The sequence below is a fragment of the Emys orbicularis genome, chromosome 8 (genome assembly GCF_028017835.1).
Source record: "Emys orbicularis isolate rEmyOrb1 chromosome 8, rEmyOrb1.hap1, whole genome shotgun sequence".
In the NCBI taxonomy this organism is placed as follows: Eukaryota; Metazoa; Chordata; order Testudines; family Emydidae; genus Emys; species Emys orbicularis.
Window position 1 is genome coordinate 93,938,957 of NC_088690.1, and position 19,811 is coordinate 93,958,767.

At 40.6% G+C, this 19,811-nt stretch overlaps 1 protein-coding gene across 2 annotated transcripts in view; it reads left to right on the plus strand.

The window, feature by feature from the left end:
- Nucleotides 1-19,811, plus strand: part of CPEB4 (cytoplasmic polyadenylation element binding protein 4) — a 59,203-nt gene that overhangs the window by 18,161 nt on the left and 21,231 nt on the right. The window contains exon 1 of one of the 2 annotated variants that reach the window (XM_065410093.1): nt 3,568-3,646. The exons of the other annotated variant lie outside the window; for it this stretch is intronic. The gene's annotated coding sequence lies outside the window, so the exon portion shown is untranslated. Of the gene's footprint in view, nt 1-3,567; nt 3,647-19,811 lie in introns of those variants that run through there. 2 annotated transcript variants of the gene reach the window in all.

The following is a 19,811-nucleotide window of genomic DNA, read 5'->3' on the forward strand; positions in this document are numbered from 1 at the left end:
TCCCTTGAATCCTATCCCCATTTCCTTTCCTGAACAGCTGCCATTTCAGTATGTTATTTTTATCCACGAGAGTGAGCATGCTGACTTCTACATAGCCAATGACAATCTGCAGAAGCCTTTCCCTAGAGACTAATTGCATCTTCTTTATATTGTACTCGGCCTTCAGCTGAGCCGGAGATCCAGAGACTGATTTTTGAATCTTCCAGATTGCAGTTTGAGCATTGGTGTAACACTAGACGGCTGACTAAATATTTCCCTCTTTCATCTAGAATGAAATGTCTTTAAACGCGGTGTAGTGGCAGACTTGCTGCTTTAGTGACTATCCTGTACCTCTGTTCTTTCCAGGCTATGGGACTGGCGCTTATTGCCTGGAAGTGGTGCAAAGTGAAAGGGATTAGAGAAGCAGGCTGGCACACATGCTTCCAGCACTGCAAAGCACTGTTGTAAAAGAGTCTGTCTAGAAACAGCCAAAGGAAAAGATGTGAATCAGTTCTAAAGCTGCATGAGAGATACCTGGGGAAAAATTAGGCTAAAGATGGCTAGGGTGAGAAAAAGCTAGGCTTTGGATAGAGTAGACTAAAACTGAAAAGGATTGGGTGCATGGTGGCGGGCGGGGAGGTAGATGTGAAGATGGTGTGCACATTGCCTGAAAATTGGATGGGGGGGAAGGCAACCTGATGAAAATGGAATTCAAAGACCTGATGTTTCTCAAAATGGATTACTTTGAGTTAACTGCTACATGTAGTAATATTTCTAGAACAATCATCAGCCTCTTCAAGTCCTGAAAAACTACTAGATTTTTAAAAATGTGTGATGATCCATAATGATCCTATGGAAAAGATATTTGTGTCAAAGGGTTGGGATGACTTGTACAAAGATTTTTCTGAATGTTTGGGAAGGAAGAAATTAACTGGCATTTTTTTGTGCAGTGTTTGGAATGTGGTTTGTTTTTGTGACATCCTATCTGGCTCCTCAAATATATGCTCAGAAAATATATTTGACACAGAGTCATGTGTTAATAATCGCACAATGGTCCCCAATCCTGGTTGAGGCCTATAGATGCCATGGTAATATAAATAACTAATAATAATATATAAGGCTATCGTTCTGGCCAGATAAGTGAGTGACCATGCATAATCAGTGTAAAAAAAAAAAAAAAAAAAAAAAAACAAAAAAACAAACAAAAAAAAAAACCTAAGGTTTGATTTTTGTCAGCATCCTAAAGGGATCTACAAAAACAGAAGTATACATATTTTTATGCTGAGCAGGGATGTTAAACTTAATAGCCAAAAACAACTACTCCTTTCCTCCCTTGTGAAGCACTCCCAAAGCAAAACAGTACCCTTCTGGGATCCTGAGGGTATTCAGACCCATGCGTTAAGACCTGCACTTAATATAGCTTTATAATCAGTGAAGCCTTTTGTATTATATATTAGTTTGGGTGAAAGAGGAGCTGCAGAATGCCTGTCAATTTTTTTTATAAAAAAGCTGAACTGATGATCCAATCTGTGCACCCTCTTCTCTGAGCAATTTATAGAAAAAAAGATCATTACTCATTTGAAACTGAAATACATAAAACTTAATATGAAATGCTGAAAAACTAACTGCCTCTTCCCCTCGTTGTGTGGTACGCTGGCCCAGTTTGTCCTAACCATGATTAGGAAGTACTTGTGAGTTATGCATTAAATGACTGCAGCCTGTAGTCACTGGTGGTCATCCTGCAAGTTCACTTTGTCATAATAAAAATGAAGAACCCATGGGATTTCTGAGTTAATTGATAATATAATTTAGATTACAAGCAGATAAATTATTCACTTTTAAAATGGAAGTGAATGTAATACCTATAAGTTAGGGTCTAATAGACAAGTTAAGAAACAGGCTAGACCTGACACTACATTGGTTTTCCCCTCACCATGACTCTGCCAATCCTGACCTGGGAACAAAGGATTCCAGTCCTATAATTGTCCATTGCAAATGGGTTAGGATACTACTGCCGGACTCTTCATTTGTGACAGTCAAGGATTTGTACTCTTGCCAAATGTTGTTAATGTACTAACTCATCATTTGACCTAGTCCTTGAATTATTTACAAGCCTTTATTTTAAGTCCCTTTAGCTATTTCTAGTTTACAACATGTTTATTTCTACAACTTGTGTGGGTGTGTACATATTATATGTATGTATATATAAAATGCAGTGTTTCCTATACCTGTATGTTGGTTCTCCGCAACCTTTCCTGTATATCTTATTGGCTCTTTCCCAGAGCCTTTAATTTAAAAATAGCTAAATTATAATCTCTTAAGAAGTATCTTTCTGTTTGGTTTTTAACAAAATGAAATAAACAGAGACACGCTAACAGAAATCAAGGCCATGTCGGAGGTTTGATTTTAAACTAATAAAGGAAAAGTAATGACCAATCATCAGGTCTTGGCTTTCACGATTCTTATGCCTATTATCTGGCCAATTTTTGACAACTCTTCCATTTAAAAAACAAACCCAAATCACCTTATATTGTGATCATTTCACTTTTTTAAATATGGAAGAACTCAGAATTCATAGCAAGCAGAAAGAACAGAGTAGACAGGTGGAAGAAATAATGTTGGTACTCTGGTAAATGAAAGACTAAAATGGACAGCGCAAGGACTTTCACTTTTTGACACTGGTTTAATATATTGATTGTTCCTGGTCCTCCTTTGAGCCTGGTAGTCACGTGTGTATGACCCATATATAAACTGCCCTAAGACTTAGAAATCAAGAGGGAATTTGTTTTGAGCTCCTAAACAGATCTGAGATGAACTTCTTAGGGCATTTTTGCAGGGTGGGGAAAAAGGAGAAGGATAACCAAACCCCACTCCAAATTCTGCAATTTGGCCTAATCTCGAATTATTGTAGATTAAAAAATAGGAAGACTGATGATTGCAAGTGAACTTTTGTCTTGATGTAGCTAGCTGTCACGGAATTTGGTCTCAATCTGAACTCGGGGTAGATTTGCATTGAAGAGATACTTAGCATGATGTACCATATGTAGAAAAAATAGAAATGGCATTGATATTAATAGTTTTAGCAAGAAAAAATTGGTTATGCATCAGATCAGCTCTGGAAAAATACGCATGAGGCGGGTGAAGCTCACTGTGTACACTTAAAAAAACAAAATAACAAAACAAAAAAAAACCACTCCCACTTTGTGAGCCTACAGTGTGTAAAGTCATTACCCTAAAATTTCTATGAAGAAATAAACTGAAAGATTACTTAGGGCTTGCTTGCTTGTCTTTCTGGAAAGTGCTCAGTCTCTGAGCTGGCTGGATGATACCAAGTACTGTGAACTGCAGGTGAGAGCACATTTTAATCCCAGAAAGAATTGGAGTAGCTTGTATAAGTGTTACAGTACCCTGAAATAGAGTTTGTTATTTGAAAGCAAAGGGTTTTATGTGTGTGGTGGTGGGTATGGGAGGGGGCAAAGACTTGGTGGGGAGTGTAGTAAGGAAGAAAATGTTCTTGACTCCCCTGCAGTTACTGCTGTTATGGTATGTCCCAAATACTTGTTTCTTTCTGTGCCTGGTCTGTTGTGTTTGTGTTGCTGCTATTTTCTTAAGTGCCTGTAATACAAGGAGCAGTCCTAATTTGCGTATGAAGATTGTACAGCACAAGGTAACTTCTCTCTTGGGATGCAGGAAGAGGGTGTACTTGTGGGGTTGTGGTGTCCCATGCAGTCACTGCGAAGCTTAATAATGAAACTGCAAATGTAACATTAGCTAGCTCTCTCTGGCTTGCTTTCAAATTGCTGCCAACTCAGAAGATTCCTGTTGGAGCATGGGTGGGGGCGCACACGTTGGCTTGTATGTGTAGTGAATAGCTCACTGTAATGCTACTTAAAGCACATCCCTTTTTGAAGTCCATCGTTAAAGGTGATCATTTGTTTTGTACTTCCTGGTGGCATGCCGGATTGTGGATTGCTATCATGTCAGTTTATGTAATGTAAACCTTAAGTAAAAATGGAGAAGCTTTTAAAAATGGCTGGAGTCTTGAAGTCACGTGCAAGCCCCATGATTTTTTTTTCCATAATGTTAGTCTCGCTCATAAAACACATGCATAACTGGCATCTCCCACTAAACTATAAAACATAGAGGAGGTGAGTGAGGTAATAGCTCTTATTGGACCAACTTCTGTTAGTGAAAGAGACAAGTTTTCAAGTTTACACAGAGCTCTTCTTCAGGTCAGGAGAATAGTTTAAAGGGTCATCTTCCCCATATTCTAATTTGGGACTGAAAAAAAACAAAAAATATTTAAGGTTAAAATTGATCTCTAATGTACGTAGTGATTACCTTTGTTTAGTGCCAGCACAGAATGAGACATTTGTCTCCAAAGAAAACAGGGCAAAATTCTGCTCTCATTTATAATGATGTAACTGAAGTCAGTGGAGTTAATTTACACCAATGTAGACTCAGAGTTAACTCAGAAATTGTCCCTTAGTCTAAAAGATAGTTATGTGGACTAGAAGACAAGATGCTCTGGGAAAACCCATAGGGCCTGACCTAGGTCAAGACTTTCAGAAGGGACAATGATTTTGAGTGCCTAACTTGAGACAAAATATAGGGACCGGATTTCAGAAAATGGTGAGCCTCACCTTCTGAAGATCAGGCTCCTTCATGGTATCTCAGATTAGGCACCAGATATTGAGTTAGGCCAGGGGTCAGCAACCTTTCAGAAGTGGTGTGCCGAGTCTTCATTTATTCACTCTAATTTAAGGTTTCGCGTGCTGGTAATAAGTGCTAAAATGCCCCACGTGCCCCCCGGATCCCCCCTCGCCTAGGGTTACCATATTTCAACAATCAAAAGAGAGGACGGGGGGAGTCCCGCCCCCATCCACTCCCTCCTACTTCCCACCCCCTGACTGCCCCCCTCAGGATCCCCAACCCTGTTCCTTGTCCCCTGACTGCCCCCTACTGAGACCCCCCCCACCCTAACTGCCCCCCAGGACCCTACCCCCTACCTGTCCCCTGACTGTCCCGACCCTTATCCACACCCCCACCCCCAGACAGACCCCCGGGACTCCCAAGCCCCATCCAACCACTCCCTGCTCCCTGACTGCCCCCCAGGACTCCCCTTACCATGCTCATGCCGGTCAGACGCTGGCTCCACGTGGAGACAAAACACGCTGCCGCGCGCACAGCCCCTCCCCCGCAGAGTGCTGAGGCAGCGGGAGGGGGGGAGCGCCGAGAGGGGCGGCGGCTCACATTTCCGGGAGCTGCAGAACCCAAGCGCGGTGAGGGGGGGGTGCTGGGGGGCGCGCCTGCCTGGGCTGCGGCCTGGTACAGCAGATGCATGTGGGCGGTGGTCCCCGTGCTCCCCCCTTGCTCCGCTCGGGCTCTGCGGCTCCCGGGAGTGTGAGCCGCCGCCGCCCCTCCCGGAGCAGGCTCAGGGCCTCGTGCCCCGGCGGCTCACACTTCCGGGAGCCGCAGAACCCAAGCGCGGTGAGGGGGGAGCTGGGGGGCGCACCTGCCGCCGGTCTGGGGTCCCGGCCACCGGTCTGGGGTCCCGACCGCCAGCCCCACTCAGCCTCCTGCCGGCCTGGGGTTCCCTTCACTCAGCCGGTAGCAGGCTGGGCGGGGCTGGCGGCCAGGACCCTGGCTGGCAGCCGCGTGCCAGGCAAAATTGGCTCGCGTGCCACCTTTGGCACGTGTGCCGTAGGTTGCTGACCCCTGAGTTAGGCTTTTAAAAGGCTAGCCATCATAGTGATATCTGAGCCTCCTTTCTACAGTGTCACACATGACCCCATGACCACTGTAAAAACTCCCGGAACCTGACATTTAAGATGTTACCTTTGAGTAAAATTGTTTTGTATTTAGCAGACATAATGAATCAGGATCATAACACAGGACAAATTAACAGACTGAAAATGTAGGAGTTAAATTTTGGTTCATGTTTAAAAACACTAGTAATTGTAAGAGGTAAATTGCCTTTTATGCTAAGTTGATTCCTGAGTGTTCTTTGATGCTTAAAATACAGTTTTTGAGGTACAGTAGATCACTTGGGATGAATTATTAATATGAGAGTTTATTCCCCCCTATGTTGGCATTTTACCTCTGACATTCAGAGTTTTGTTTGGCTTGTGCCAAATGTGTGTCCTTCATTTTCTTACCTTAATTTCTTCTTGAAATAATGTTGATTGGCAGCATTTGCTGTGCTGTTTTTAACAGAAATAACTAATTTAAACTTTCTTTTTGACTACATCTGTGTTTTTAGAATAGTGGTCCTTAATAAATGCAAGTTTTAAACCAACCAGAGATTTATTCTCATGGCAGAATGTCTCAGTGAAAGTGTTTGAGCGTTTGTTAACTTGCTGCCTCAGGATAGACCAGATTAATGACCTTATGCTTTTGAGTGAGAATAACACCTGCATTTATGCCATCTGATCTAAAAATTAGGAATTATCAAATCACATACTTCAGAGTGGGGGGAGGGATAGCTCAGTGGTTTGAACATTGGCCTGCTAAACCCAGGGTTGTGAGTTCAATCCTTGAGGGGGCCACTTAGGGATCTGGGGCAAAATCAGTACTTGGTCCTGCTAGTGAAGGCAGGGGGGCTGGACACCACCATGGGGCATTCCTGCACAACTGCCCGGTGGCTTTTTGGGCTTGATCCTGCTCTCACTGATATCGGTGTAAAGACTATTGACTTCACTGGTGGAAGATCGGGTCTTATGTGTTTATTTCACCTTCTCCTGAAGCATCTAGCATAGTTACTGTTTTACTTAAGATCCGGGGTGAAAATTAAATGTACCCCATTGGTTTGTTCAGATATGGCATGTGTACATAATATGTAAATTCTCTTGATAATAAGAAGCATCCATTGTGGTTAGTGAGAGCAGTTTTGAAAATCTTGGTTAAGATCTTCTCCTGACCACTTTTAGTCAGGTCTTTTAACTTGTTGAACCATGATTTTCAAACACTTCCCTTCTGTTTTTAAGGGCAAACCACGCTTTCTCCTTTTTAAGACTCTGCTTAACTTCCTCTCCTATGTTTTGCCTAATCTCCTCCTGCTTCACCCAAGTTTCTCTTGTGACTTCTTCCTTGATGGCCATTTCCCATTCTGGGTCATCTTTCAAGACACTCTAAGTTTGGAGCAGCACTCCCAAGTAATATTTGCCAGTCTCTGCTTTCAAAGAAACTATCAGACCACCTGTTTTGTAAAGATTTCAAACTTTCTCCACTCATTTTTGTTGAATTTTTCCACTTCTTTCTATGCTCATTCTGCAATTCTCATCTCTTGCCTTTAGACAGTAAGTTCTTCAAGAGAGGGGCTAACATGTTTGACATGTTTTACTTACTCCACAGCACTGTATACATCTGCAGTGCCATATATAAATTGGGTAGAAATAAAAAATAGAATTAAGACTAAAACAGTTGCATCAGATACATAGACCTGAAAATGAAGAGGAAATTGCAGAAAAAATGAAAAAAGGGACAGATATTGAGATGAGAGAAGATAGTAAGGACTAAGACAAAAATGCATGCGTTGCTACAATATTAGCAACGCATGTAAGAGAACAAGAGTCTGAAATATGCAAGTGGTGGACCTGCACTTTCCTCTGTGCTCTTGTCAGCTGAGAGAAAAGTCTAGGAACACAAAGCTGAAATGGCTGTCTTGTTTCAAACTTCACGGACCGTGAAATCTGCATAGTATAGGATAAAGCACACAAGACCAGATTTCACGGGGAAGACCAGTGTATCTCAAACTGGTGGTCCTGACCCAAAAGGGGTTGCAAGGTTATTTCAGGAGGGTCACAGTATTGCCACCTTTACTTCTGCATTGTCTTCGGAGCCGGGTGGCCGGAGAGTGGCGGCTGCTGACCAAGGGCCCAGCTCTGAAGGCAGCAGCACAGAAATAAGAGTGGCGATACCATACCATGCCAGCCTTACTTTTGCACTGCTGCTGGCGTTCAGAGCTGGGCTCCCGGCCAGCAGCTGCCACCTTCCGGACACCCAGCTCTGAAGGTATCGCCACCGCCAGCAGCAGTGCAGAAGTAATGGTAGCAATACAATAACCATGCAACACTCCCCCCCCCCCCCCCCCCCACACACACACACAACTCCTTTTTGGGTCAGGACCCCTACAATTACAACACTGTGAAATTTCAGTAGGGTGGAAGCAAGGATGCATAGGGGAGCAAATGGTTGATTATAGTATAGGAGGCTGTTTGCTTAATATTAGGGTAACCAGATGTCCTGTTTTTATAGGGACAATCCCGATTTTTGGGTCTTTTTCTTATATAGGCTCCTATTACCCCCCACCTCCTGTCCCGATTTTTCACACTTGCTGTCTGGTCACCCTATGTAGTATGCATAGGAGCTTCTGGCTACCTAATTCTCTGCACAATTTCCCCCCCCCCCAACTTTATGTGGCAATCATGTAATTAAAGACTGCATCATAATGCATTTGCGCAAGGGGGCCAAATTAAGGTTGCACAGGCAACTATAAATGTGCACTTTTACTTTTGAATTCTTGACTTTGCAACCTAAATAATGTTTTTTTAATACAATTTCCTAGAATTTTAAAAAGGAAGCAGGCAACAGTAGTTTGGAAACAGCAGTGATGTGTTTTGGGACCGCATGCCTGTGATGTTTGTCAGGGGATAACTGGCTAAAATCCATTGCTTGTTGAGACGCTTACATTTCCTACAAGTTTTCTTCTCTGCTTAAGTGAAAGAATAAACAAACTTATGCATTAGTGCAAGTACACTTATCAGGTCACTTTTCGTTGTGTTTTGACTCATGATTTGAGAACTCCGATACCTGCTTTAGAAATTGAACAGTTTTAGTGATATTGGGGTCGGTTTAATTATACAAATGCTTACAAACCAATACCATTCATTCATTTAATTTAAAAAGAAAATCATGTAGACCTTGATGAACCTGGACCAGTATTCCACTTCTTAAAAGCCAACGGCATGTATACAGTTAAACCAATGGCTAAATCTTCTGGCATCTTTTTATGGCTACACTTCTTATCTCTAAAAATATAGTGTAAACTAGTTCTGATACCACTCTTAGAAAGACCATATAAATATAATTTCAGTATTGGGTGATCTGTGTTTATATGCAAAGGAGTTACTATTCAACAGATTGAAATCTTACATATGGTTCATTTATTTATGATCTCTTGTAATTTTAAGATTCCAGAAAATTCAAATCTAGAATTTGAGCATGTGTAGTGCCAAACTTAATTTTTTAGCCACTGAGGACATTCGTTATAAAGCTAAGATAATTTTTAATTAGGTGAATATGAACATGCAGTTTAAATTTTAAATGACATATTAAGAAATAGGTATCATCCTAGTGTGGTTTGTTTCATTGTTTGTGGAATACAAGTTGATTAGCTGTAATGCTGTGTTTTATTAAATCTACCACCAACGGCTTGACTTCCAGATGTGTGGAGCACCCACATCTCCAGTTGAAGTCCAGTGAGAGTTGCAGATGCTCAGCACCTTTGTAAAGTAGGCCATAGAAATAAGGAGACAAATTCTCTTTGGCTTATACCCTTGAAATTCCACTGACAATAATGAGGCCATGTAGGTATTTGTAAGAATGATTTGGTCCTTGGAACATGTGGAATTTTTGTGATCAAATAAGTTAAGATATTTAAGTTGGGTATAAAACCTTGTCCCAGTAACATCTAAGAGTAGTAATGTTCCATGGAAGTTTCCAAGCTGTGGTAAGTGTTCCAGGACAAAGGTTTGGGCAGATAAAGCCCTGTACTGGGTTAAAACTGCAGTTTGTGGAAAGAGAGACACTCAAGAGGGTGTCATGCTTGTCCTCAGTAGAATTAAATTGTTGGGAAAATGTTGGTGGTATCCAAGCCTCTCTCCACTTGCCCTGTCAAGGTTCTGAATGGTTGCCTGCATGGAAGTCTCATTTTAAAAAAAAAAAAAATTATTCCAGTTTTGTGATGCAATTTACATGCGATGAAGAATGTGTGGTACAGCCAGTTTCTACATGAATTACTGCTTGTAAAATAACAGCCCTCTTGTCGTTGCTCGTTATTGTGAAAATGAGAAATGGGGAAGCTTCGGCTGCAAACAGCTGGGGTATGTTTGCTGCTGCTTTTGCTGGGACTACCATTTACTTGTTGCTTTGGGAGTGAAATAAGAGGAAGCTGTAAAAAAAAAAAAAAAAAAAAAAAAAAAAAACAGAAAAACCTCATGTAAAATTCCAAACTGCCCTGTGAGCATTCCTTCCACAGACACAAGTCAGTGTATTTGAACCTACCAGTATTAACCATAAAAAATCCATGCTAGTTTAAATCCTGCAGCATGCTAGTACATGCCAACGTAAATCCAGCTCTTGCTGTGAATCATGTGCATGAATTGCACTTCCAGTTATTCATTAAATCATAGGAAGGGTACCGCCTGCCCATCTATTTAAATTGTTTATTTGTTAGTATGGGAATAGACCAGCATCTGCTTGAGGAGAAATGCTTATATAGACTCCAGGAATAGTGAATGTGATCTAGGAGTATGAATGGGAGGTTTGGGAAGAAGCTTTACAGCTTTTCCAAATGCCTTTTCTTTTCTCATCCACGAACAGTTTAGCAAGATAAATTACAGATTAGAATAATTCCTTGGAAAAAAAAGTATTCCACCAAGAGGACCTGTAGTGTATGACATCCTACTTACTCCTTCCCTTTGGCCATAAAGTCCATCAGTTTCATATAACACCACTTTTGCCAGCTGACTATAGATCAGTGTGGGCAAACTACAGCCCATGGGCCACATCCAGCCTGTCAACCAATTTAATCCAGCCCTCGAGCTCCCACTGGGGAACGGGGTCTGGGGCTTGCCCTGCTCCAGCCAGGGAGCAGAGTCGAGGGCTGCTCTGCAGCTCCTGGAAGCAGCAACATGTCTCCCTTCCAGCTCCTACATTTAGGGGCAGCCAGGGGGCTCTGCCTTGTCTGCAGGCAGCACCCCTGCAGCTCCCATTGGTTGGGAACTGCGGCCAATGGGAGCTGCAGGGGCGGTGCCCGCGGATGGGGCAGCGCGCAGAGCTACCTGGCCGCGCCAGAGCCGGAGGGGGGACGTGCCGTTGCTTCCGGGAGCTGCTTGAGGTAAGCGCCGCTCAGAGCCTGTACCCCTGCCCCAGCCCTGATCCCCCTGCCCTCCGAACCCCTGAGCACCCTCCTGCACCCAAAACCTCTCATCCCCTGCTGAAGCCCTCAATCCCCCGCCCCGCACCCCAACTCAGAGCCGCCTCCTGCACCCTGAACTTCTCTTTTCTGGCCCCACCCCAGAGCCTGCACCCCCAGCCAGAGCCCTCACCCCCTCCTGAACCCCAACCCCAATTTTGTGAGCATTCATGGCCCGCCATACAATTTGCATACCCAGATGTGACCCTCGGGCCAAAAAGTTTTCCCACCCCTGCTGTAGATCATATTCTCAATTATGAAACCATTTTTAAATAAGTGCATATATCTGTTCTAAAAGGTGTGATAATCTTTCTCTTCTCCCCCCTGTGTCATAAACCCAACCCCTTGAATCTCTGTATTTAAAAAAAAAAAAAAGTGGATATAGCAATAACACTTCACCTTCACATCATCTAACCCGTTCAAATCCGAAATTTTGTAGCATTCCACCAATATATAAGTGTTAATTGATTTTATCACTTGGAACCACCAAGGAAGTGTAAAGATAAGATCTACTTGAAATTATGTTCCCCTTCAGTCAATTGAAATAACTGGTATAATGTCACGAATTGTGAAATGATAGTGGTACACTTTGGATAACGTGATACATTATATGTTTAGGATGTACAGCAGATTTAAAAACTGGAGATGAAACTTCAGAAGAGTATTGAAGTGCACACCTCAGTTTGACACCAAAGAACAATGTAAAGTGCATTATAGCCTAGTCCCATGGTAGTCAATGTGACCAAGATTTGGCTCATGATGTCTGGTAGTTGTGCAGTGGCTGCAGTGAATGCAGACATCTTTTGGGGTTCAGTCCATAAAATCACATTTTAATATCAAGAAGCAGGATGCCATAATGCTAGTAATCTGGTGTTGTGGGGGACGGAGGGGGAATAAATGGTGATTCATTTATATAAATGGCTAAGACATTTATTTCTCTCTGCTTAGATCCCAATGATATACTGAAATATAACATTACAAAATCTGCTCAGTATTGAGAAACTTTGAATAGGCAGATTAAAGCCCTAACAAATGAGAGCCATTTATTTCAACTTCAGTTTTCCAGAGCATTCCCAATTAATGTTAAATATGTTAAATTTTGGGGGAAACCTTTATAGTTTATGTTCAAAGATCTTCATTAGAAAATATTATTAAAATGCCGTTGTTCTGGTCTGTGCCAAACAAACAGTGAGGATCTCTTCCCCTACTCCACAGAGCCAATCTAAATCAGACAAACAATGCAGCATATACTGGTAGAAAACAATGTTAGACAGTGCTGATGTTTTCAGAAGGATCAACCTTGACAGGCTTTGTGGAAGAAGTTTATATTCAGCAGGGATTTGGAAGACAGAGGTTGCTTAATGTTGAAATATAAAATAGACTATAGTGTGATGATAACTTTGAATTTAAAACCAAATAAGGCCCTCGCCCTAGTACTATTAAAAAAAAAAAAATACCAGAAACTATTACAATATGATCTTGTCTGCTTAACACATTGGTTTTATAATACCTGTACAAGTTTGATCTCCAGCATGCTTGCCCCAAGAAAGATCTAGGATGGGATCTGATTAAAGCTTGTGGCACAGTCTTTCTTACATTTGGAGGTATTCAGAATTTCATGCCCGTTTATTCCATTCAAACCACCAACATATGATCTGGCATTTCCTCTTCAATGTATACGAAGAATTAGTAAAAACAATGAGGAATCCTTGTGGCACCTTAGAGACTAACAAATTTATTTGGTCATAAGCTTTCATGGGTTATAACCCACTTCATCAGATGCATAGAGTGGAAAATACAGAAAGCAGGTATAAATATACAGAACATGAAAAGATGGGAGTTGCCTTACCAAGTGGAGGATCAGTGCTAACGAGGCCAATTCAATTAGAGTGGATGTAGCCCATTCCCAACAACTGACAAGTTGAAGAGGCAGTCCATGTGTTACTGTGTAGACTCATCTAATTAGTTGCATTCAACTTTCCATAGGAAAAATATCCAGAAATATCTTAATCCCAAGACCTACTCAATCAAGGTGTTTTCTGTCTCCACAGTGACTATAATATTGTATTGTGCTCTTCCATAATAAAACAAAAGAGAGAAATTTCAAAACACCTTTTTCTCCTAGGGTTCTGCAGGATCAACAGCAGTATATGTGAAGGGCACTCTGCTGTTTATTCTGGAGCCAAACAAGCCCTACTTTTGTATTTATGGTACCTTTTTGGAGTTGCATATAGTGCTTCATATTATCTGAGTTTCCTGTAGGTATACATGGGTTTTCTTGTATTCTTAGAATTTGATGCCAATATTTATTTTACAAAACAATATGCACATCTTTCTCCAGTGTCCTAAGTTTGAAGACTTGTATGAGAAATCCATGTCATGTGAAGTCTCCTACATGTTCCCTTTCAGTATTTCATGTGTCATCACTATTCAAACTAAGTCTTCCAGCCTTCTAAGTTAAGAACAAAAACGTAGGAATGCATGAAAATGACATTTTCATTTTGCCTTATGAGAACTTATGAAATTTTCTATCCTAAATCTAATTAAAAATTTCATGTAAATAAGCATTCCATTGTAATGCCCATTTTATCAAATAGGTGCACAAATTTATGCAAAAGTGTAACTTCCATGACAATCCCAGTTTGAGCATGCCTATGTATGTAGTAGACACATGAATATCTGACCTGGAATATGAATGGCTGCTACAAATATCCAGAATAACTTCAAATATAGTTATAATGGAATATACAGATACTCAGAATAACTTCATTGGTCACACCGCATGATGCTGTCATTACAAAAATGAAGCAATATTTTATAAACATGGCATGTCAAGAAGTATATTAATACTAGGTTGGCCACAGTATTTTGCAGCTTGCTTTTAGCCTTGAGCTGAGGTGGGCTGGTATAGCAGCATACCTATTTCCATGGGTGTTTTTTTGTTTGCATAAGCAGAATCCCCTTCTCTCACTATTTCAGAAAGATTGGATTCATTATCCAAATCTTTTCCTCTGAAGTCCTGGTAGTAAACTCAGCTCAAGTTAAAATACTTAAACTTGCAATATTAATAATTTTAAGTACAATCTTATCTGACTCATGCTTGCTGTTTCCCATGCCAGCTTTAAGGGAGTCTTCAGGGCCACCTGTTAACATAAAATATTGTTTTCAGTGATGCTGCAGTACATAGAATATGCATTTAGAGAGCAAAACCAAGGATTCATAGTAGATCAGGATGTATTCATCACATCTTGAGGCATTAAAACGCTATTTTCTGTACAGATAGCAAAATATCACTGAGGGATACATACTTGTCTTTCACGGTAACTTCTGTGCTAATTCATTTTTGATTGTGTAATTAAAAGGGATCTTCTGATTTTTAAGCTGTATTTGGTTGTGTCTCTGTTTTAAAAAGCATGTGTCTACAGACCAAGACAGGAACTTTCAGCTGACATACACAGTGCTGTGTAAAAGGGAAGTGGTTGCCTCTTATTTGATGAGAGTTTGAATGTAGATACTGTGAATTAAATAATGCTTCTAATCAGTGGAAATCTTACTTCCACTGACTAGTACTTTACTTCACAAGTTGCCTCTTGACTTCTGTGGAACTCCTCATGATATAAGGTACTATTTAACATGAGTAGGAATATCATCGCAATCTGGCTCTTTAAAGATAATAGAACGACTCATGGAGTAAGTTGCTATGCAACATGAATGAGTGGTAGAATCTGGCTCTCCGATTGTAATCTTACTTCTTCCTCAGAAAACAACAGATAAGTTAAATAGAAATAAGAGTCTAGTCATTTTAGCACACTAAAACTTTTCTGGGTAATCAGTCAGGGCCCAAGTCCAACAACAAGAAGATCTTTGTTCAAATAGAAAACTAACTGTCCAGCCAATGCAGTGAATCTTCATATCTTCAAAAAAAAAATACTATTCAGAGAAGTAACGGAAAGCGAATTGAAATAAACGTACAATATATTTTTTTCTAGAGGCAACCTTCCTATCCCCTGCTTTGACTCTCCGTTTTAAAGCTTGTTCATACCTCTAATATTTTTTAAGTGACGGCTGATTTTGAGGTGGGTCCTTGTTCTCTTTGAGTGATCTTCTGTCCCCAGGCTTTCACCTGCAAGTGGTGCAACCTATGTCTTATGTAATAAAGGACAGATTCAAACACTTCAGTGTAACATCAAGTTCTTATTTGTTGAGAAATTAGTAGCAAAATATCACTGCATTAGAGAGAACTTACAAACAATGAGTCATTTGGGCAGCCCAGCTTGGTCACTCTTAAATATTGAATTTTAGGGCCTGCACTAACAGTATAGTACTAAACATTCAATTTAGTATAGTGCTTAGTATACTATAGTACTAAGCATATGTAGGGTGGCCTTTAAATACAAGCTTTCCAGTTTCTGTGATTTCAGCAGTAGTTCTAGGTAGTATAGGAGGTAATAAGCAGGGTTTTTTTGGGTGCTTGTTTTTGGGGTCATGTGGCAGGGAAGTGGTGTTACTTTTCCATACTCTTACCTACAAATAAATGCCCATGTGAGTTGCCAAAATTAGTCACAACTCATTGTAGATTGTACAGATGTTCAAATTATGTGTGCTCTGAACTCCACTGGGGTCTTTGAGCTTTGCTGCTCCTTGGTGGGGCTTCAGAGGAGAGAATGATTAAAGTATTGGAAATATGCCTTATAATGATAGACTCAGGGTAGGTCTTCACTACAGAGGGGGGTCGATTTAAGATACGCAAATTCAGCTACGCGAATAGCGTAGCTGAATTCAACGTATCGGAGCCGACTTACTCCGCTGTGAGGATGGCGGCAAAATCGACCTCTGCGGCTCCCCATCGACGGCGCTTACTCCTACCTCCACTGGTGGAGTAAGAGCGTCGATTCGGGGATCGATTGTCGCGTCCCGACGAGACGCGATAATTCGATCCCCGAGAGATCGATTTCTACCCGCCGATTCAGGCGGGTAGTGTAGACCTAGCCTCAAGGAGCTCAACCTGTTTAACTGGACAAAAAGAGGGCTAAGGGATAATCTGATCAGTTTATAAATCCCCACTGGAGGAAAATATTTGTGTTCTTCAATCTAACAGCAAGATCCTGAGTCTGGAAGTTGAAGACAGACCAATTCAGACTGGAAATAGGGTATAAATATATAACAATGAGGGTAATTTAACCATTGGAACAATTTACCAAGGCTTGTGGTGGATTCTCCATCACCAGCATTTTAAAATCAAGACTGTATGTTTGTGTAAAAGATATACTCTAGTTCAAACAGAAATTATTTTGGGGCCGTTCTATGTCAAGCAGGAGGTCAGACTAGGTCAGTGGTTCCTTCAGGCCATAGAATTTTTGAATATGCCTGTGAATTCTGCTGTAGGTTCCTTGGACTTGGCTCTTTGATTTAAGGAGGAGGAGTGGTGGTATATCCCAATGTTACCCACTGGTGGCACCAAAATGACATGTCACTCAGTAAACTACAGATCTGTAATCCTCTCTCTCCTTTCTTACGTGAGGAATAAAATGATTAACAATGTTGACACTTAACTCAGATGTCCAGTGGTAGTAATTTAATTCCTTAGTGAGGTAGATGGGGCAGTTCACACTTCTCTGAGCTGTTGTTCCAGGCTCTTTGCAGATTCACACAGGCATATCTGTATTCAATTACATAAAAACTATAAACAGAGAACTTCATAATAACAGCTAGAGACTGTAATTTTTTTAAATGAAAACTAAGATTCAGGAGAACAAGGTTTCAGAGTGGTGCCTCTAAGCCGATGTGTTTCTGAACCCTGGGTGTTTAGTCTTTGCATGACACACTTCATATCTTTGTCTTTTGTTTTTAATTATATATTTACTCATTTAAAAAAGAAATCATGGGGGCACCATTTGCAAAATCCTTACATTTTGACAGGGTGAATTTGATTTAAATCAAATTGATTTAAATGATGATTGATTTAAATCACTAGTCAGGAAGACTCAATTTAATCATGGATTTGTTATAACCAGTGGTTCTCAAAGCCGGTCTGCCGCTTGTTCAGGGAAAGCCTGCGGGAAGGGCGGCCAGCACATCCCTCAGCCCCGCGCCGCTTCCCGCAGCCCCCATTGCCCTGGAGTGGCGAACCACGGCCAATGGGAGCCGCAATCGGCCAAACCTGCGGACGCAGCAGGTAAACAAACCGGCCCGGCCCGCCAGGAGCTTTCCCTGAACAAGCGGCAGACCGGCTTTGAGAACCACTGGTTATAACCTTAATACATATTCTTCACAACTCACATCGATGTAGGTTTCATTTTTAGAAAATAATCACTATACATTTTTAAGTTTATGTATTTTGAAAAGTTTTCAGATTAGTTTTACAGCTATGTCAGAAAATGAATGATTGGTTATTTAATTTACCAAAGGTGATTGAAGCAGATCTTTATGAAGTCATTGAGAGGTGAACTATCTCCAGTTCAACAAGTTAATCATTAATATTTGGAGGATTTTCTTGCCATGCTGTATTAGGAGGAGAACATCACCAGACAGACATTTGAATTGTGTTATTTAACTAAAACAAAAACGTTATGTATTCTGGATTTGTTTCTTCAACAGCAAACATATAATATTTTATTAAAACAAGCATATGAATTTTTGAATTTAAACATTCAGGTTTTTAAAAATCAGGTTTATTTTTGTTAAAATTGTTTAACTAAAATAGTTAAATGAAATTTAAAAAAAAAATAGACTGTCAGCCAGGTGAACATGAGAAACTTAAAATATTGGCTTCTGCAACTAACTCAGTCGTCTTCATCTTCATTTTCCTGTTTGTTCATAATCTGGAAAAGAAAAACAAGCTTTCCTGCTTTTTCAGGTCCCAAACGATTTCTCAATTTGGAATGAATTAGTCCAAAGGAAGAAAATATTCTTTCTATACTGGCAGAAGAAGTTACTGCTGTTAAAAGTGAGATTATCACTTCAGCAGTTTCTGAATCCAAGTGCTTAAGTGACTTCCACCAGTTCAGTGGTGTGACTTTCTTTAAAACGTCATCAGCAAACATATTTCTTGAATGGTTCACCCTTAGCTCTGAAGTTCATTATAGTTGGCATTATGAAGGGATGATTGCTGGATGTCCATGTCAAAGCCAACTCCTCTTCAGCAGTTAAGGTTTGACCCTGGTATCGAGTATTGAGAATATTTGCAAGAAAGTGAACTGGAGATAGTGCTTGTCCCATTTGGTTTTTTTAATGCTTGTAATTTAACTCTGTCATTGCATATTTCTCTTTAAGATCTTACTCAGTTCCTTCCAAATTTCAACAGCGTCAGCAATAAAACAGCTATTTCCCTGCATTTTGTTCAAGGCTACAGATATAGGCTTCTGGGTACTCAGCATGTGTTCAACATTTCTCTTAAACTCAATGTTGAGAACTTTGGCTGTGACAGTGCCATCTATTTTTTCACTATTTTGTTCACAATCTGTCATCAGATTAGGCCAGTCCTTGATATAGTGTTCAAAACAGTCCACTACTGAGTTCCATCCCACGTCTTGTGGGAGAGTTAGCCTGGTTCCTCCTACTTTTTTCAGAGCAGCTGCTGCAAAGCGGTGGTTACGGAAGTATTTTGCAATTTCAGCAACATTAGCCTTTATTTCTGGAACACTGAAGTCTTTGGCTAGGAGGTGAATCAAATGAGCACTGCAACCCGTATGTTATTAGCTTGGGACTCTTCTAAATTTCTTCTCATCTTGGATACATTTGCAGCATTGTCTGTGACCAAGCTGCGTACTAGACATTTGAATTTTTTTTTTTCAGTTTGTTATAGCTTTTACTGCTACTTCTTGTAAGTATTGTGCTTATGTGCATTTCTTGATGTATCAATTGTTTCTGTAAGGAAGACAATACCTTCTTCTGTTGTCCCACAAGCACATACAACAGGATCGTTGTGGACATTGCTCCACCCATCAAGACTCAGGTTAACAATTTTACCTTCTAGACCTTTTGCACACTACTCAATTTCTCTTTCATACACTTTATCCAGCAATTTTCCTGCGACATCTGCTCTGTTGGGTGGACTGTATCCTGGTCTTAATGACTGAACCATGTTAATGAAGTGTGGGTTCCCAATCATACGGCAAGGAGTTTGTTGCATAAACAAACTGGGCAATTTTTTCATCAATTACCTTTTTGTAATCTGCTGGTTCTTATCACAAACTTATCTATGGTTGATTCTGGATGATGTAGGGTTTTTTTGTTTTTGTTTTGTTTTGTTTTTTGGCTGCAGGTGATGTACTGTGGCTATGTGACCAACATGATGTGACTGAAACACTATCATTGGCAGATAATTCTGAAACTATAGAAAATGATGGTGATCTTGAAGGTGGTTAGTCTTCAGAATCCTGTATATTGAGGATGGATTCTCCTAAACAAAATAAGTCAATGCAGTTACTTAATTATTACCATACTGCTCATTTAGTATTACTCATTGCATTCACTGACACTCAGTGCTACTTTAAAGGTGAAATTGTAAAAGGAAGATCTGCCCATTTCAGCTATTTATTTTTATCACTTATGACCTATTATTTTTCTTAGTAATAGAAATGATTCTTGTTAAACAGATGCTGTTGGGTCACATTTGCCACTGTAGTCAGGTTGT